The sequence below is a fragment of the Antechinus flavipes genome, chromosome 6 (genome assembly GCF_016432865.1).
Source record: "Antechinus flavipes isolate AdamAnt ecotype Samford, QLD, Australia chromosome 6, AdamAnt_v2, whole genome shotgun sequence".
Classification (NCBI taxonomy): domain Eukaryota; kingdom Metazoa; phylum Chordata; class Mammalia; order Dasyuromorphia; family Dasyuridae; genus Antechinus; species Antechinus flavipes.
In genome coordinates this window covers 65,112,646-65,128,032 of record NC_067403.1, presented here as the reverse complement: position 1 = coordinate 65,128,032, position 15,387 = coordinate 65,112,646, and positions in this window count along the sequence as shown.

Sequence of the window (15,387 nt, the reverse complement as noted above, 5' to 3'; positions counted from 1 at the left end):
AGGAAAAGAAAGTGTAGTCTGTTCTTTCTGATTCATTTCAGGTGAATATAAATGGTTAATATTAGAGATCATCATCAGAAAGGTACTAGAGGTATACAGAAAGGGGACCTTGTAATTATCAGGGATAATTATAACTGGATGAAGCCAAATTTGACTTAAGGAGGGAGCATAGAAAGCAAAGTCTGAGGAGGGAGATTATTCTATACTACAGAGTTTATTAAGTACCTATTTTGTATTCTCTGACCTCAAGAAATTTATATTCCTTGAATATCACACACACACACACACACACACACACACACACACACACACACACCCCTCCCCCAGTTTATTTGGGAAATAAGACAATAACATAGATAGCAAAAATACACAATATTATGTGAAAATTGCAAGGGAAGTTACAAAGCAAATTGTTATGTGAGGCCTTTTCTATCAAACATAGTTTTCAGCTAAGTCTTTCTGGGGGAGGTGGCTTTGGATTTGGATTCAGATTACCAACCACAAAGGTGATGTTGATTTTATGTTGTCTGGTCCTTATGAATATTGGTCCAAACAATATATTTAAAACTCTGTCCCTGGGACTGCTCTGGGTGCATACTGGCAGAACCTTGGATCACTGAAAGGAAGTATGGAACATGAATCAAAAAAGGTTTTTAAGTTCTGCCATTCTGTGGGAGGAAGGAAGGAATAAGCATTTATTAAATGAATACTATGTGCCAAACTCTGTGTTAGTCAAGTTAAATACTTTACAATATTATCTCATTTGATCATTCCAACTGGGTGGTAGGTTTTAAAATTATCGTTATTATACCATTTTACAAATGAGAGAATTGAGGCAGTGAGAGGTTAAGTGATATGACCAAGTTCAGACAATTAGTATAGGGGATGGGCGTTAAACTTCGGACTTTCTGACTCCAGCTTAGCACCCTATCCACTGTGTTTTCTAGTTTTCTATGGTCGATCTAAGTTGATTTTCTTGCTGTTCCTTAAACATGACCCTGGATTTCCTAAGTCTTTGCAGTTTCTTGTTCCCTTACCAGGAATGCACTTGGTTTCACTTCCAAATTTAAGAATTCCTTGATTCCTTTAATATTCTCCTTGTGTCACTTTCCACATGAAACCCTTCCCAGTCCTCAACAATTGCTAGCACTCTCTTACATTTTGTGTATATTTACTTGGTGTCTCCTGCCATATAATGTAAGCTCCTTGACTGTAGAATGGTTTAATTTTTTTGTCTTTGTATCTTGAGCACTTTATAAAAGATATCTAATAAATGTTGATTGATTGACGGATTGGGAATGAGCATGGAATCAGTAGGACTTTATCCCAGAATATTAATATCTAAGGGAGGGTACATGAGCAAAGTACTTTGAAAACTTTAAAGTGCTATATATACAAAAGCTATCATCACTTCTGTTTTATCACCACTACCACCAGCTTCATCATCACTACCATCATCATCACCACCACCACCTCCCCTGCAGTTTGCCTCTGGTCATTTGCCCATTGACATTATTTTACATTTAAACAATTGTCCTCAGCTCCCTCCCCTGCCTTGGTCCAATGTCCTATGGTTATGGAACCCCTCTCATGAGGCTGTCATTTCACCTATTTCTAATACCTTTTTGGGGATGAGTATCAGACAGGCTAGATTTAATCAGAAGACTCAGGTTCAAATAATATCCCTGATACTCTTTGTAGCATGACTGTAACCCTGGATTGTCCCATCACCCTTTTTTTCTACTCCCTGCACCACCGACTTCTACCTTCTGACTTCCCATATTTCACTTTTCAATGTTAGACTTGCTCCTCTTATTTTTTCTATAATTCTCATCCTATTTGTCCATTAAAGCACATTTTTTGCCACCTGTTTGTGATACTACCCAAAGAATTGAAGAGATGTTCACATTGGAAAGAACATGAGAAGCCATCTAGTTCAACTTATAGCTGACCAAGAATCTCTCCAACATCTGCAACAAGTAGCCTTCTCATCTTTGTTTGAAGATCTCCATTGAAAGGGAGTCTATTTTTCCTCCAGAAGTCTATTCCACTTTGGGTAGTTCTATAATTCAAAACTTACCTTAAATCCCTACCAAATCTAAAGTTTTCTTTCAGTAATTGTATTTATTGCCCTTGACTACTCACCTTTGGAAGAGTTTAATGTCTCTTCCAGTTGACATCCATTCAAATACTTAAGAGATCATAATCATGTAGATGATGAACTTTACCTTTCTCAGCCTCAGTTTCCATGTTTGGATTAAGCAACCAAATTTGGAGTCAGAGAACTTAGGTTCAAATATCAACCCTGGTATTTATTAGCCATGTGTTCTTGCACAAATAATCCCTATCCTTGCAGCCCCAAACTGATTTTACCTCAGGTGAAAATATTTTAACAAGAAACTTTGCCAAATTTTCTATTTTGCCTTTAGTCATCTCTACTTCTTTTCAACCATTGGCAACCAAAGAAGCTCTATGCTGGAGGGAATTTTGTTGTGGGAGGCCACATGCGTGTACAGCTAAGTAGGAACATTGCTATTAAGTGGGATGATGCAGACTGTACTGTTGCTCATGATGTGTGTCCTGTTGTTAGTGGTGCTGGGTTGCTTTTTAACTTAACTGGCTTTGCTATGGAGGAATTTTATTCCCACAGGATTCATTAATTGAGGAATCATGATATGAACTCTACAATCCATCCATGCAAGTCACCTGATATCCATCTACCTAAAAGAAATTAGGCCAGGTCTAAAGGCAGTGAACTGGGAGAAAATCAGGCAGTGTGCCTTAAGGAATTTAATAAACCTTACCACTGTGTTCTTGGGTTTGCATGATAATTGGTGTCTGTGGGGGAACTCCAATTATATTTTCTGCAAGCAGAAGCTTGTGTCCTCTCAGCCTAATGATTTGGGAAGCAGGAGTAAAGGACAGGAATGGCTAGGGGAGAGGAAGAAGGGGGGGAACATAAGGAAATTGTGTGAAAATGGAATGCAAATTTCATAAATTGGTTGAGATGTTTTCTGCCGACTGAGTTTTAGGTGCTTTGGTTTTCAGGGATTAATTAAAGGACTCTCATAAAATAGAAGAACTAATAGCCTACTTTTGGTGGTCATACTAAGGAAGGGAGGAAAAGTGTAAGCTTAGATCACAAAGTGTTAGAAGGGATGATTGTGTTGGTGTGTATGTTTAAAAACAAGACAAAACAAAATAATTATACAACCAAAACAAATCCCACAGAATAATACATTGAGAAAAACCCCCAGCAAAACTATCTCTTCCAACCCCTCATTTGTCAGATGGAGAATGATTCCCAGAGAGATCAAGTGTTTTTTTTTTTTTTTTTTTTTTTTTTTTGGAGTCACATAGCTATTAAGGTCCTGAAGGAGAATTCCAAGTCCTCAGATTCCAAATCCAGCATGAGTCATACTAAAGCACTCTGAATCCTGCCACCTCCTATGTCTGCTTTTCACTAAAATTTCCTCTTCACAGCAGAAATTTTAGTTACTGCATTAGTAGCAAAGTTATCAGTTATGCTTTTAGCCTAAATATGTTATCAAAACTTCTAGTGAAAACATTTGGGAAGTCTACTTGACAAAACAAACCCAGGACCTATATGAATAGAATTACAAAACTTTTTTTCCACACAAATAAAGTCAGATTTAAGCAACTGGAAAAATATCAATTGCTCATGGATAGGCTGAGCTAATATAATAAAAATGATAATCACACCTAAATTAATTTACTTATTCAGTGCTTATTCAAAGCTACAACATTTTATTTAAAGAGCTAGGAAAAATATTAACTAAATTCATCTGGAAGAACAAAAGATCAAGGATATCAAGAGGATTAACTTAAAAAAAATTTTATAGAAGGTGACCTGCTCACACCGGATTTAAAACTATATTAATAATATTTAACATGTATTGGTCATCCTGTCATCTAGGGGAGGAGGTAGGGGAAAGGAGGGGAAAAATTGGAACAAAAGGTTTGGCAATTGTCAATGCTATAAAATTACCCATGCATATAACTTGTAAATAAAAAGCTATTAAAAATCTATATTAATAAATAAGAAATCATCAAGACTTTTGGTACTCGCTAAGAAATAGAGTGGTAGATCAGTGAAATAGGTTAGATGCACAAGATATAGTAGTAAGCAACTATAGTAATCTACTTTTTAATAAACCCAAAGATTCCAGCTTCTGGGATAAGAAATAACTATTTTTACAAAAACTGCTGAGAAAACTGGAAAATAGTAGGGCAGAAACATCTCTTACCATGTGCTGAGGTAAGGTCAAAATGGGTATGTAACTTAGAAAACTGAGGGATTGCCCCTCAATTGAGGAATAGCTGAAACAAGCTGTAGTATGAGAATGGAATGGAATAGCATTGTGCTATAAGAAATAAAAGAATATGTGAACTTCAGAAGAATGTGGAAAGACTCACATGAACTGATGCAAAATGAAGTGAGTAGAATCAGAACATCATACACAGTAACAGTAACATTGTGCAGTGATCAAAGATTGATTTAGTTCTTCTCAGCAATATAATGATCCAAGACAATTCTAAAAGGCAAATAATAGAAAAAGCTATATACATACAGAGATGGAGTTTGAATGCAGATCAAAGCATATTATTTTTGGGGTGGATTTTTCCTTTTGTTCTCTCTCTCTCTCTCTCTCTCTCTCTCTCTCTCTCTCTCTCTCTCTCTCTCTCTCTAACAATATGACTAATAAGAAAATGTTTCCATGATTGCACATGTATAACCTATATTAGATTATTTACTATCTTGGGAAGAGGGTAGGGAAGAGGAGGAAGAAAAAATTGAACTCAAAATCTTATAAAAATGAATGTTGAATCTTTACACATGATTGGAAAAAATAAAATAACATTTATAGAAAAAAGTTTTTTTAAATTCTGGCAAACCAGAGTTCAGTGGAAAGATGCATGCTGAGTTTAAGTAGGAGACAACATTTTATCAGGGGCAGCTTGCATGGGAAAAGTACAAATGAATCTAATAAGATCTAACTAAGAAATTGGGTCAATGTGATTGGAACTGGATCATGAGAGGTGAATGGTAAATTTTCTTTGTGAACAATTACAGTTTGGAAACTGGCAAATGCTATAAATCAGGGCTTGATTCATTGCTCTGTTGATTTTCTAGATTTAAGAAACAGATAAAATGTTAATAATGAAGATTAAATAAAAAAGTTAAACATATATGGGTATATATATTTCTCTCTCTCTCTATATATATACATATATAAATAGGATTTATATAGCTTTCAGGAGGGAGGAAAAGAAGGAGGGAATGGGAATCCTATTCTCAATGTTCTATTACTGTGTTTATTCCATAGAGATCTAACAGGTGGATTTTTGCAGCTTTGGAAAAGGAAAATTACCATTAAAAATCTTTTTTTCAAACCTGGTGGGAACATTTGCAAATGTTGATGCATATCTATTAATATGTATATATACACATATATGTGTGTATATTTGTGTATATATATTCATATAAATGTTGGACATTTTTGTTGGAATGAGATGTGTGTATATATAATATATATACATACAGATACTTGCATATGCATGCAAATGCATATGTATATGTGTGGATATGTATATATTTGTGAATTATAAAAAATACATGTATATATATATATATATATATATATGTACACATATTTTTCCTCCTTTCTTCCTCCATGAAGAACCAACTGTAGAACATTTAGTAGCATATCCTTGAAGTCCACCTCAGAGTCACAGTTCATGGATCCCAATTGTACTCTTTTGTTTGAGGTTAAATCTCAAAAACTGTGTTTATTAATAATTTAAAAATTTACATGCATATATGCATGTAGCATTATCCACATGTTTTCAACTTTCTGACCACCACAGCCTCCAAATAAGTTCTGACTTCCCAAACATACCTGTGCAGTATTCCCTTATCTGTTCTGTCCCCTTGAATTAAGCCTCTTATTTGCAGAAATGTTCTTCTTCTTTCTATGTGAATTCCAATGCTTGACATTGTGTCTGGCATGGAGTGTTTAATATGTTTTAAATCACTAATTAATTAATTTATAAAAGGAGGCTAAATGGTATAGCAGAAAGTGAAGTGGATTTGGAGTAACCAGCTTTGAATTGTAGTCCTTGAATCTAGGAGCGTGTATGGTACCAGTAAAATCACTCTTTGATCCCTATTTATAAATGAGTGAACTGGATTCCCTCTGTTTCCAACTCTTCTTTCTAGAGGTTCTTTTTACCTCTAAATTCTATGGAATCCATATGTAGTTTTGCACAGAGAAAACAAAACCAAAACTGTTCTATGGCCATTGAGTAAAGCTTGGTCAGCCACTATATTTAGAAATATAGCTTATTATTTTTGTAGTTTTCACTTCCTTTTTACATCCACAAATCCCTGAAATATATCTGGGATTCAAGACATGCTTTGAATCAGCATCCATCCAAAACCATAGTTCTTGAGGGTCCACATTCATCTCTTGACTAGATCAATCTCGGGGACACATTAATTCACCCACCACCCCATTTACCACGGAGTGAGGGGGTAACATATATGGCCTGGGAACACTCATAGCAAAAGCGATTCACGTTCCTAGCCCTGCATGCAGATGGAATCCTCCTCTGCTTTTTAAACCGCCAGTGCTGATTTCCTCTGCTGGGCGAGAGGTGTCTGTCATCGGCTGGGCTCTTTTTCTCTGCTGACCTGCCAACTGTGGTTCTTTGCTGCATTTTTGTCCTCTGAGCTACTACCACCTGCTGCATCTCTGCTAACATTTGTTGGCTCTCTGCTAACGGATAATTGCTATGCTAGTACGTGCGGTACTGGGATAGAACACTAAGCCTGCAGCCAGGAAGAACCAAAATCAAATCCTACCTCAGATATTGAGCCATTGAACAGCTCTGAGCAAATTATTTACCTTTCTGGTTCTTAGTTTCTTTTTCCATCGCTTTTTGGAGTGTGTATATCTAGCCATAATTTCAGTTTTATTCTAGCTATTTTGCAAGTCAGATTTATTACCTGCGCCTAGTTAGGTATCAACAATCCCTTAAATTAATTCTGTCTTTTGAACTGTTTTCCTTCTGTTTCCATGGCTATTTCCTCTAGACCTCTTGCTATTTGAGTTGGGGTTTTGTTTCCTTTTTAACACTCATCATGACTTTGATTTTGGCTTGCAACTTAACCTAGAGCTTAGCCCATTAAGACCAAAAGGAATGGTTGGAATTCTCTTTTAGCATTGTTAGAGTGCTATTCTCCCTATAATCATAAGGAGGAAAGGGGTGAGAAAAATAATGGTTGTTCCACAGCCCTTGAATCCATATCTTCTGGACTCAAAGTCCAGAATTTTGCCCATTACATCACGCTATAAATAATCCCGTTTTCTATTTATCACCTGGTAAACAGGTTGCAAGTAGCTAATCAGACACTGTTCTATGAGCTTGAGGCAAAGGAAAGGATGCATTGTGGTGCAGATCAGAGCTAATTTCATGTCAGATCTCCCAGGAATGGCTGAGGTTTTATATGAACTTATCATCCACTTGTGTGTGGTGAAGGCTTTCTGAAGGCTTGGTTAATAAGTGCACATCTCCAAAATCAGAATTTATTTAACGTTATGAGCAGCTTGGACAACTGCCAAAACTCTAGTCATAACTCAGGAAGCCCAAATTCATCCTAGCTTCCTAGTTTTATAGAAAATTTTTGGAATCTCTCAGGCTTGACCTTTGTGATGTATCAGCTTTGTTATGTCAGTTTAGATATAGATAAATGTCCTATGGGTATTTATAAGCTTTATTAAAAAAAAAAAAGAGGCAGTCGTCCAGAGGCCTCTGGGCAAATGCACATATGTACAAAAAAATTCACCACATAAAATACAAGAATGAAATTAAATAGTCACATAGCCGAACACCTCATAAAAAAGCCAGGGAAGCTCAGCCTACTGAAGCATGCCAGATTGACAGGTTATGTCTTGTGCTTTTCCCTGAAGGTTAGTAAACCTTGGTTCTGTCAGGCCAGGCAGGGAAATGAATTCCAAAGACAGTCTTGTCTCATGAATTCATATCTGAGATCCGTTGCTTGAGGTGCATGGACTGAACTTAATAACTCTGACAGAACCTGGGGAGGACAGTCCCAAAAGGAATGTATATATCCCAAACTCACTATATTAAAATCCTATCCTCCCCACCCTAAGTCAGTCGTGTCCTTATATTCCTTCTGCCATGTTGTCTTTCTTGATTCCTTCATTCTCCCTTTCCTGTTTTTCCATCAGCATGATTGCCCCAATATATCCTTCCTCTAGAACACTCATCTGGTGCACCCTCATCCACATGCTTTTCTGCCTCTTCCCCATCTGTTAAAATTAGATGAATATTAAGAACAAAACATTCACTGCAAGATCACCTTGGTTTATATTTCACTATAGCTTGGTATTGAGCTCTAGTGTCTTTTTGACATGAGATTTATTGTAAAATGAGCAAATAGTTATAGTGGCTGTATACCTGGGAAAGATTGGAAAATTTTGGGGGGACCAGAACTATTTCACTGAAACATGGAGCCCCCAAGGAGGAACTCACTCTCCAAATGCCTATTAGCCCCTTTCCTGAGTTTACAATCTTAGATTAGGGGTTCTTAAACTTTTTTGTGTCATGTACCCCTTTTGGCAGTCTGCTGAAACCCATCAACCACTTTTCAGAATGATGCTTTTAAATACATAAAATATAATACATAGGACTACAAACAAAACCAAAGATTAGCAAAATGAAGATTTAATTTTTTTCCATCGAAGTTCATAGACCCTTTAAAATCCATGTTGTATGGACTCTAGGTTAAGAACCACAGGACCACCTAGTCAGCATATCTCGGAAGTGAGATTTGAATTCATGTCTTTCTGACTTCATGATCTTGTCTCTAGCAACCTTGCCCTATGAAAATTTTAGACTTTAAAAACAAAATAGGAAGCTATTATAGATGCCCTGTGCTATCTTAGATTGGCAATCAATGGCAACTGCCCTAGAGAACATGTATGGCAAATAAGGATTTTCTCAAGCTTTCACGCAACTCTCTATTTTTTTTATTTAAAGAAAACAAGGGTCTATGTTTCTGACTGAAAGTTAGAGGAACGAATGTAGACAAGATTTAACTAGGGAGAGAGACTGGATCCCTTTAATTTATTTCACAGGAGATGCACCAGTGACTCGTATGAGATGTCATTCTCAGTCAAATGTACTTTTACAACTATGTTGCAAGATAACTACTAGCCAGCTTTATGCTTTAAAGTGCCTTATGCTTGGATGAAACTTGGAATTTTTACTGACACTTTGATAGGTAAAGAAATGGAGACACAGAGAAATGATACCACTTACCCACAGGCAAGTAGCATGAGAATGGCAGCCCAGTGCCACAAATCCAGTCTACATACAATCCTCCAGACTGGAATTTCAGAGGTTCAATTTGCTCTATTGTCCCTGAGACCCTTGACTTTGGAAATAGACATAGAAATGATTATTTTACTTCATTTCATTTTTTTTTCACCAGCAGAACCTTGGTACTTCATAGAAATAAGGATTGGGGGAAACACATTTCTGGCTAGGATGAATTTTTTTTCTCTCTTATTTCTTATTTTCTTACCCTAAATGATCTGTATCAACAACTAAGAATGCTTTTATTCCCAGAATCCTTAGCTCCTGTCAACTGGGCTCCAGCTGAGGACCTTTCCCATTCTCCTCCCAAGTGCTCATCATTATTAAAGGAATATTTAACAAGCTTCCCTTAATTTTGAAGGATATTGAGTGGGAATAGCAAAAGTCAATGGAAGCAATTGAGATTCTTCTTGAAATGCGACATTGCAGACCAGCTTGTGAAATTCTACACCACTGTCAGCTGGCATCAGCATCAACTGTTCTTCAGCCTGTGCATCCATGACAGCTGGAAATGAGAATTTTTTTTTCTTTTTTGGGTGGGTGGAATAAAGATACATCCTCTGAGGTTTTAAAAAATTAATCTAAAAGGTTGAATAGTTAAGTGGACAAGAACAATGCTGCTTTCTGGCAGATAAGAGTGAGATTCTTCTAGATGTGAAAGTAGTGTCTGCTTGAATTTCTACTTAGAAAGGGGAGCAGGTGTTGTAATATAAGACTATCTGTTTCATTTTACCAGTGTGGCTGTGGTATAAAGCTCCAGGTTAAATGTACTAATCAAGCTTTCATTTCCTCAGACTACCAGCCTTTCTTAGATGCTTAAAAGAAAACTTCAGTTCAAAAGAGAGCATTTTTGTATCCTTAGTATAATTGTTAATTAGAAAATCATGTTTTCATGAGATTAACATTAACCCACTTGATTTTTCACTATAGATAGCATATGTATACTATTTAGGTATTCAAAATGTTGTACATATGTTATCTCTTTTGCTCTTTACAAAACTCTGAGAAGTAGGTACTATTATACTCACTTTACAAATGAGGAAACTGAGTTAACAGAAGATAAGTGACTTGCTTAGGATCACACATCGAATAAGTTTCTAAGGCTAACTTTGAACTCAGTTTTTCCTAATTCCAAATTCAGTGCCAACTGGCTATTGAGATGTAGGTACTTAGTGGACTCATTTATTATATTTAAAGAATTTATGTTACATAAATACCTCCGAATATATACTTGAAAAGGTGTATTAGCTCAGTCAACAAGTCAACAAATGAAAGTGTTTTAAGGATGAAACACTACATTAAGCATTTTAGCTAAAAGAAGAAGATATTGGTTGATACTGGTTATAAATTTCATAGATATCCCATTGAATATAAATTCAGATAAAAGAAAAGATTTAATCTCTGCTTTTTGCTTTCTACTAATTACAGCTATACAAAAGAGCAATGTGCTGTCTAAGGATATAGCAGGGTCCTCATTATTGTAGGTATTAAAGCAAAGACTAGATGACTGCTCACTGGGTATTTTGTAAGCAGGATTCCTGTTCAGAAACAGGTTAGACTATATGGCTCCTGAGATACCTTTCAGTCAGTTAACTGGCTTTAAGTTCTGAGATTTGGACCCTAGGAATCTTCAGCAGGGGATAAATCATTGTCAAATGCAGAATGTTGGAGCCTGAAGGAGTCTTGCCATTCATCTAACTGAATCTGATCATTTAATTGGTTAGAAAACGGAGACTAATTAAATGATTTTGTCCAAGGTTACCCTGCTACCTAGTGATAGAGCCTGAATTAGGACTTGAGTCATCTGGTTCCCAATCTAGTGTTCTCAGTCACGACATCAGCTAACTCCAAAATATTGAATTCATATAAAACGAGGGTTCAGCTTTAGGTTTTTGAATATTGTGACAGAAGGTCATAATGAAAGCAAATGAGTGCTCATTGTCAGTTTCTGAAATTCTGTGAAATAAAATATCAGTACTGTCAAGTGTCTGGTTGCCATATTTCCTGTATTTGACATAGTTTACAGGGTCTGAGGGTGAAGAAAGGTAGAAGAAATTTTCTTCCCTCTCCCATTTTTCTTGTCACTTGCTAAAAAAATCACAGCTGTTCACAAACAATCTCCAGATGGGGAACTTGACTCATAGAAGCCCCACACCTCTTATCTGATAGGTGTTTCTCATTGCTTTGTTCCTGGCTTTTTCCAGCTCTAGGGGAGAGGAATCTGCCAACTATTCCCTATCTAGTTTCCATTTTTAAAGATATTTCATCAGAAGAACATGAAGATCTGTAAGAAATTGTAGGAGAAGTTTTTACCTCTCAGAAGCAGTCATGTCTTGACCCTTGTAACCCTCAATATCACTAAGAGATGGTTCTTCAGAAAAATGAACCATTTTTGTGAAAGTCTTTTATTTTCTTCCACAAACTCAGAAATCTCTTGCAGAATCAGAAAAGACCTGTGCTTTTTTCTCAGAGAACAAGTTGTTTCTCACCTCAGAATATAGTCTTCTTCATAATATTGCATACTATGTGCATGTAGCAAGGTTTGTATCTTATGGTCTTAGTAGATGATCATGAAAGCAGGAACCCCGTCTTAGCTGAACATGTTATCTTCCCTCATGTATGACACGATGCCGTGCTCTCAGGAAACAGTTTATATTTACCTAATGGAGGAAGTTGTATAATTAGGGCTATGATAAGCAATTCTGGTGTCCCTTAGGATACAAAGCTCCAAAGAGAAGAGTTGTTGAGTCACTTTTTGTGATCCTATTTAGAGTTTTCTTGGCAAAAATCCTGGAGTAATTTGTCAGTTTTTCTCCAGTTCATTTTGCGAATTTTACAGAAACTGAGGCAATTAGAGTTCTGTGATTTGCCTACTAAATAGCTTGGGACAAAACCCTTTGGACACTTCAAGGAAGGCTGCTTCCAGGTGAAGGAGCAAGGATTATCCAGGTTTGGTTAGTTTAGCAGCTTCAAGGAGTTTTCTAAATTTTTTGGTCCAGACTCTAATTTTAATAGTATAAAGTGCTCTTAGAAATAAATTTTCTCTACCAATGATGGCCAAAACATCTCTGTAATCCATAATCTTAGAGCAGGAATTCTTAACCTTTTCTATATCGTGCACTTTTTTTTGGCCAATCTTGTCAAGCCTATAAACTCCTTCTCAAAACTTTAAATACTGATTTGTTTAATTTCCTTGCCATCCAAGGGATTCTCAAAGGTCTTCTCAAGTACTACGATATGAAAGCATTGGTTCTAAGGTTTTCAACTTTCTTGATAGTTCAACTCTCACAGCCATAGATTACTACTGGAAAAAACTATAGCTTTGACTATAGACCTTGTAAACAAGATGGTATTTCTGATTTTTGTGTATGTTATCCAAATTTTCCATAGCTTTCCTTTGAAAGAGCAAATTTTTAAAAAATTTCATGGCTGCACATCTGAGATTATTGATTATTGATATTTCTTCCAATGTACTTAATTGTATCTTTTGATTTCCAAGATGATATTTTGCATGATAAACTCTGCATATAAGTTAAATAAATAAGGTGACAATAAATAGCCTTTTGTGCTCCCTTTCCATTCTTAAATTAATCAGTTGTCCTATATTCAATCCCAAGGGTTGAGTCTTGACCTTCATACAATCAGGTCCCTTAGGATATAAGTAAGTTGATCTGTTACTTCCATCACTTTGAGGACTTGCCACATTTTGTTGGAATCCACACAGTCAAAGCCTTTAGTGTAGTCAATGAAGCAGAAGTAGATTTTCTTTGATTTGCTTTGTCCTGCATCCAGGGAATATTAGCAATTTAGTCTTCAGTTCCTGTGCTTCTTCAAAAACCAGCCTGTTCTTCTGGTAATTCTTGGTGTACATATTGCATAAGCCTAGCTTGCAGTAATTTAAGCATAATCCTCCTGGTTTGTGAAATGCATGCAATTGTTTGGTGATTTGAATATTCCTTGGTATTACCTTCTTTAGTTTTAAGATATAAACTGATATTTTCCAATTCAGTGGTCACTGTTGAATTTTGCAAATATTCTGGCACGTTGAGTGGGGGCATTTTAACAATACTGATCCTTTAGAATTTCTATCACATTCACTAACCTTATGATTAGCAATTCTTCCTAAGTTCCTCTTGACTTCATTCTCTAGAATATAACTATCTCATAATGGTTATCAGTGATATATATACATATATCACTGATAACCATTATGAGATAGTTATATCTATATGAGATAGATATATGTATATGTATATGTACATGTATATATATATGTATATGTATATATACATATATTTGTTTTCTTTTTAATTTATGAAATAAAACAAGAATTTCAGTGTAATGAAAAAAGATGATTACACATGAAAATGCAAATCTGCTTTCTACAATTTGTTATTCCTTTTAAATATATAATAAAGTCATTGTGTAAATTGCTCTTTTCCCTTTTCTCTCTTTTCATCCTAGACCTGGCTACTATTTGAAAAGTGTGTGTGTGTGTGTGTGTGTGTGTGTGTGTGTGTGTGTGTAAAAGTATTCTATACATACTTCTATGTATTATTTTTGATCTGCATACAAATAGCATCTTACTTCATAGGTCCTTTGTACTTAATTTTGATATTTATGCTAGTCAAAATGACACTCAAAGTTATTATTAGAATACTATTACTTTTATGTATACAATGTTCTCTTGGTTTGATCATTTTATTTTTTATTATTTTATGAACTATCCATTTTTTAAAGATCATTGAGCTCATCATTTCTCATAATATAGTTGTATTCCATCAGAAACATATACCACAACTGTTTGGTTATATTTGATGGACATTCCTGTAATCTTTAGTTCTTTGCCACCACAAAGAAGATGCTATGAAGATTTTAAGAACATAGAGTTTCTTTACCTATTTCCTTAGTCATCCCTGGGAATAGACTAGTATTGTTGGGTCAAAAAGAATAGGTAGTTTAATAAGTCTTTGATTATAATAAGTCTAAGATTATTCTCCAAAATAATTGGGTCAATTCAAAATTCTACCAACAATAAGTGATTGCCTTAATTTTTCCACATCCTCTTTAACACTTGCCACTTTTCCCTTCAATCATTTTAACCAATCTGATAGGTATAAAAAAGTTGTTTTAATTTGCATTTCTCTAATCAATAATGATTTCATGATATTGAGATCTTTTCTGTATAGTTCTTTTATGTATTCTTGCCACCTCTATCTTCTCTTCTTGTTAAATCCTTATAATTTTTGTCTTTTATCATACCCATTTTTGCATGGAACACCTTTGAAGAGATCTTGCCTTTCCCATTCTATTTTTTTCTGTTATTTCTTTGCATTCCTCATTTAAGAAAACTTTTTCTTTCCTTACTATTCTATATTTAGTTGAATATATCTTTCCTTTTTTCTTTTACTTTTAATTTTCCTTCTTTCCTCAGCTATTTGTAAAGTCTTGTCTGTACAGAAGACATTTTGTTCTCTTTTTCTTTTTCTTTGTTCTCCTTTTCCTTTAGGATATTTTTTGTTGTTGCTTATCTATATAATTTCACAAACTCATGGTTTTTCAGGCATTTCATCTACCAGATCTGATCTTTTACATCTATTCTTTACTTCTACTTCATATTAATAAAGCATGTTATTTAGGTCATAAATATAAGATCTAATAAGTTCCCCCCACTTTCTTCAACTTAAGTCTGAATTTTGCAATAAGAAGTTATGATCTGAACCACAGTCAGCTTCGGGTCTTGTTTTAATTGGCTATATAGAACTTTTCTCTTTTGGTTGCAAAGTGTGTAATTAATATGATACCTATATTGACTATTTGGTGATATCCATGTGTAGAGTGACCTTTTGGATTTTAGAAAAAAGTGTATTTTTATGACCAGCAAGTTATCTTAACAAAACTCTATTCATGTCTGCCCTGCTTCATTTTATATTCTAAGACCAAACTTGCCTGTTATTCCAA